The sequence below is a fragment of the Thunnus thynnus genome, chromosome 18, assembly GCF_963924715.1.
Source record: "Thunnus thynnus chromosome 18, fThuThy2.1, whole genome shotgun sequence".
NCBI classification, from domain to species: Eukaryota; Metazoa; Chordata; class Actinopteri; order Scombriformes; family Scombridae; genus Thunnus; species Thunnus thynnus.
Window position 1 is genome coordinate 23,277,263 of NC_089534.1, and position 6,393 is coordinate 23,283,655.

Genomic DNA, 6,393 nt, shown 5'->3' on the forward strand with positions numbered 1-6,393 from the left:
AACTTTAAAAAAAACCCTAAAAAGGCTTTTAAAAAAAGCTTTAAAAATTTTAAAAAAATAAAATAAAACATTTCAAAACATATGTTCTGCCTTTTATAGTTGTATCTCATATTTGTTACAGGTTATTGTTTAGTTTTACGGCAGCTGTTATGGTCACAAGCTCTCATTAGTTCTATCGATTGGTTGCCCACTGTCAGGAAGGCGGATCTTGTACGAGCCTGATCCTAACAAAGCAGGGTATCATTTTTTCATGTTTGCATTAAGTTTTCATCTGGCATTTTAACTCTTTTGAGCACAACACAAAACTACAATTTTAGTCCCACTATTGACAAGGCTCTCAGAAACTCAATTGTCAGGATGTAAATCAGTTCAATTCAACACTTGGATATTGTGAGGTTTAATGAACATTGCTGGGTATAAGGGCCACTAACAGATTTTTTGTCTTTTAATCTTAGATTAAGTCTGAAATTATTTTTGTTTATGGTCAGAGTAAGATTTGGCTTGGTTTAACCTTTGTTACTCTGAAACACTGCTCTGGTTGAGTCCACATATTACATTCTAGGAGCCCGTTTCACCAAAGTGAGCTGTGAGTGCAGCTTACACAAATGTAAATCACAAATGGTGGCAGCATCCCCTTTCACAAATGATTTTCATTTATAAACTGATGATAAATTTGCAAATTATACGAGACTCTCATATACTCATGGGTCACAAGTGTGGTGTTTGATTTCATTAATGAAGCGTCTCAAAATTAACATAAAATTTGGAGAAACAGGCCTGCGGATGTTTATGAATCTACTAATACTAATACTATACTAAGTAAGGTCAAGACAAATGAGTTCAGAATCAAGACCAACAGGTACTCTAAGTACAAAGTCAATCCTAAATCAAGATCAAAAATCTCAAGTCCTTGACTTTGTCCAGTCCTAAACAAGTCATTATGCATCCTTCACAAAACATATTGTCATTTTAAACATTCAAATAGTTACTTAAGTATAGTAAATTTACAGAAATAATAAATGCTTTTTAAAATGCAAATGTATTACTTTCAGATACATTTCATTACATTTAAAGGAAACTGATCAGGTGTGGCTCCTTGTGGTATTCCTGTGACACAATTACAGTCCTTTGTAATCTCTGAGCTGAACGTTCAGTAGTTCTTGACATGTTTTTCTAAAATGGGCAGCGGCAGCACTAGATCTGCTATTAAAAGGTGTCACTCATGTCCATCTCCAAGCACATTAAAGCAGGTTGTACAATGTCTGGTTCTGACACATCAGAACTATTGCCCTGCAACATGTTCTGCAGAAGCTAGAACCGAGCAGCACGTCTGGTCCTGACCTGATCAGTCAGACAGAAGGTTGAGGGAACGCCTGCTGGTCTCTCCTGGCTGACAGTGGAGGAAAGGCTGGTGTGACGTCTTTTAATCTTTTTCTGGTAACCTTCTACGTGTTTTTTAAAACAGCAAAATTGTCTTTTCTCAAGAACAATCTTTAATAGAAAAAAGAACTATTATAAAACTAGTCAATTGATGATAGATAACCTGGTAATAATTTATCAGAAAAATCCCTGAATACGATTACCTTTAAAAAGAGTTTTCTTATGAGTCATCAATAAAATGAAGGCTATTCTGACTGATACAGGGTTTTTTTAGTTCATAGTGAAGCTTATTGTTCTATATTGTATTTGTAGACACCCATGTATGGTCATTCAATTGCTGTATGTACGCTGCAGTACTGCTAAGTATATTACAAACTAGTACAATCTTTTACTTTAGTTTATTTGATTCACATTTGATTTACATTATCACATGAAATTATTGTAGTTTTTTGTTTCATTATTTCTTCCTTATTCCAATGAAGGACCCAGGAAGAGTAGCTGTTGCGCTGATAACAGCCAACAGGAATCCACATAAAAACATAAATAAATGACAACCCATCATGAAGTCAGTCAAGAATTGTCATCTGTAATATCGCCATCATATTTAACATACTAGACTTGGACATCAGCAAGCTTTAAAGTGTGTCTTTAGAACATCCTTAAATGGAATTCTTAGACATTTGAACACAAACACGAGCCCAGTTCTCAAACAAACAAGAAAGAAGTCAGTGTTTAAAATATTGTGCCGTTTTTATTTTTGTGTAAAAATCACACAGCTGCTAGTTGACTCTGCAGAGATACAGTACATCCATGCAGTTAAACATCTAGGATCCCACAGCCAAGAGAGAAAGAATTAAATAGAATATTATTTCGCTGTTAGTCAGCAATTAATGCAAATTTACATATGAGTCCAAAAGTCCAAAACCTTCAAGTGAACGTCTTGTTTTGCTCTTCCGCACGGGTGAAGTTAATAACCACTGCAATCAAGATCTTCTGAGACGTGATTTGGAATGATTGTCGCTTCAAAAAAAAAGTCAGACCCCTTCACTTTTGCACAATTTTTTGTGTTATAAATACAATTTCAAATGGATTAATTTGGCTTTTATGGCCATCAGACTACAACAGAGCATCATGTTTTTGGAAAGTTTTGCTAATTTCTTAAAAATCAAAAACTGTCTCATTTATGTGAGCATTCAGACTCTTTGCTAGCCTACCATTCTTAAGATGTATCTAGAACTTGAACAATCTTGCAACTATCAAAAGAAATAATATAAACAGATTTGAATAACACTTTTATGACTTCTGTTGCCTCAGTATCTCATCAGCTGGATCTTTTACAATATAATGTGACATTATTTTAACAAAAGCTTGTGTAACAGACTGCTGCATCTGCAACTGCTGCTCCAGCCTCCAGACTGAGGGCAGGAAGCACAGGGGAGACTGCTTTATAGATCCGGGGTTAAGGTGAAGCTAACTCTGGGCATATCCCTGTCAATATAATCAGCTGCTGGTAGGACACTAGGAAACTTGGCTTGGTTGTTGAAGAGGTAAAGCATTTATTTTCATAGTGAACATTCTGTTACATTCACCGCAGTGCTAACTCTTAGAGCATGATATCACGTAGTTTGCCTTCAGATGCATATTTAAAACCTTTTTACAGGATTCTTGTTTTGAAATAAATCACCTCAATTACCTGAGTCAGCTACAGCTGATAAAATCTGCTAGCAACATTTATTAATTCAGTGGACAAAAATCCATGGTCATCAGCTAAATGAAAAGCTGCTTTTGTCCACTTCTGTGTGAAATTGAAGACTCATTGTTTCAAAACTAACTAAGAATCCAGATTGATAAATCTGCCACTGTTATTGTAAACTGCATGTGCTGTGCTAGAAGGAAGTTTTGACAGACATAGCAACAGTAACTAGGGGGGAAAGACAACAGGCAGCAATAGTTCCATCATACATGTATGATGTCATAACATCAAAGGAACAGATTCATTACACGTGTATGATGTCATCACCAGGTTACTTGCAAATATCAAGGGGATAGCTCCATTTCATGTATATGATCTTGTCAGTACATCCGTGTATACGGCAGCTGTGATTAGAGTTCTGTCAATTGAGACATTTCATTTCAGTAGGAAATCCACAACTGTGAAACAGACTGCAATGGCTTCAAGACTACATTCAGCAGTCCTGGGATCCTCCAACATTTACAGCAGTACAGAAAGGGTGAACCTGGTGGAACAGGTTGAAGAGCTAAAGACTCAGCTCCAAATGGCAAATGAACACAATATCTCTCAGGAGAAGAAGGTTACTGACCTCTGCACCAGCCTGGCCTCAGAAGTGGAAGAAAACAAGACTCTCTGGGACCAGATTGAGTATTTAACTAATGAACTCCATAAAGAGAGAGGCTGGAGACAGCAGCAAACTAGACTATGCCAGACAGAGAGGGCCAAAGCTGGCCAGGAGTACACCCAGAAGATCCAGCTCACCAAAAAGCTGGAGGAATCCGAAAAAGAGTTGGCCCAGCAGAAGAGCAAGGAAGCACTGTTGGTGCTTAAAGAGAAGCAGCTGAGGGCAGAGTTTGACACGCTCACTGCTTCCTACAATGAGCTCTATCAGGAGTATTCTAATGTCTACCATGCATACAGCTACCTCACAGCAGAAAAAGAAAAAAGTCACTCGCTTCAACAGCAACTTGAGACACAGATTGCTGACAATTCAAACAAAACATCAGAATACAAGAAGCAGTTTCAGAGGATGAAGGTAGAGCAGGAAGCTCTGTGTCTTAAAATGGAGAACGTGACAACAGTTGCTGCTGAGAAGGAGAGGAGTCTTTGTGAGGAGTTGGACGACTTGAAAATTCATCTCCATCAAGAGACCTCAACAATCCTTGAGCTTGTTGCCAAGCTCAAGGCTGAGGAAGAGGAAAAACAGGCCCTCCAAAAACAGATCATCCCAATCATTGAAGACTTCAAGGACAGGACAAGTGAGCAGAGGGAGAAATCCCCTGCTGTTTCACAGGACACAGCGGAAGAGGAGTCCACCACTGTGGTACGGGACTCCAAACTCGTGGAAGAGGAGTCCACCGCTGTGGTACTGGATTCCGAACTTGTGGAAAAGGAGTACACCGCTGTGCTTCTGAACTCAGAACTTGTGGAGGAGGAGTCCACCGCTGCGGTTCTGGACTCCGAACTTGTGGAAAACGAGTACACCGCTGTGCCTCTGAACTCAGAACTTGTGGAGGAGGAGTCCACCACTGCGGTACGGGACTCCGAACTCGTGGAAGAGGAGTCCACCGCTGTGGTACTGGACTCCGAACTCGTGGAAGAGGAGTGCACCGCTGCAGTACTGGACTCTGAACTTGTGGAAAAGGAGTACACCGCTGTGGTTCTGGATTCCGAACTTGTACTGGACTCCGAACTTGTACTGGACTCCGAACTTGTGGAAAAGGAGTACACCGCTGTGGTTCTGGATTCAGAACTCCACAGACAAGTTGGCATCAGTCAGAGAGCTGCCGAGAACATCAAAAGGCCTTCTTTCTGGAAAAGATTCCGTCACTTCCTTGGTTTAAGGAAGAGAAAGAAGAAGATGCCAAAGGAAGATTCCACATCCGTCACTGAGTTCAACACCTGAGTGCTGGTGCTCAGGGGTTGGAGCTCATTATCAGTGGAATGCTGAACTTAAAATTTAACTTACAACCTTAAAAAAAAACCTTTAAAAAAAACCTTAAAAACAAAAAAACTAAAAAAAAAAAAAAAAACCCTAAAAAGGCTTTTAAAAAAAGCTTTAAAAAATTTTTTAAAAAAATAAAACATTTCAAAACATATGTTCTGCCTTTATAGTTGTATCTTATATTTGTTACAGGTTATTGTTTAGTTTTACGGCAGCTGTTATGGTCACAAGCTGTCATTAGTTCTATCAATTGGTTGCCCACTGTCAGGAAGGCGGATCTTGTACGAGCCTGATACTAACAAAGCAGGGTATCATTTTTTCATGTTTGCATTAAGTTTTCATCTGGCATTTTAACTCTTTTGAGCACAACACAAAACTACAATTTTAGTCCCACTATTGACAAGGCTCTCAGAAACTCAATTGTCAGGATGTAAATCAGTTCAATTTAACACTTGGATATTGTAAGGTTTAATGAACATTGCTGGGTATAAGGGCCACTAACAGAGTTTTAGTCTTTTAATCTTAGATTAAGTCTGAAATTATTTTTGTTTATGGTCAGAGTAAGATTTGGCTTGGTTTAACCTTTGTTACTCTGAAACACTGCTCTGGTTGAGTCCACATATTACATTCTAGGAGCCCGTTTCACCAAAGTGAGCTGCGAGTGCAGCTTACACAAATGTAAATCACAAATGGTGGCAGCATCCCCTTTCACAAATGATTTTCATTTACAAACTGATGATAAATTTACGAATTCTACAAGACTCTCATATACTCATGGGTCACAAGTGTGGTGTTTTATTTCATTAATGAAGCATCTCAAAATTAACACAAAAAATTGGTGAAAAAGGCCTGTGGATGTTTATGAATCTACTAATACTAATACTATACTAAGTAAGGTCAAGAAAAGTAAGTCCAGAGTCAAGTCCCAAGTCAAGACCAACAAAAAACAAGTCACAACAGGTACTGTTAGTACAATGTCAATTCCAAATCAAGATCAAAAATCTCAAGTCCTTGACTTTGTCCAGTCCTAAACAAGTCATTATGCATCCTTCACAAAACATATTGTCATTTCATTTCATTTCATTACATTTAAAGGAAACCGATCAGGTGTGGCTCCTTGTGGTATTCCTGTGACACAATTACAGTCCTTTGTAATCTCTGAGCTGAACGTTCAGTAGTTCTTGACATGTTTTTCTAAAATGGGCAGCGGCAGCACTAGATCTGCTATTAAAAGGTGTCACTCATGTCCATCTCCAAGCACATTAAAGCAGGTTGTACAATGTCTGGTTCTGACACATCAGAACTATTGCCCTGCAACATGTTCTGCAGAAGCTAG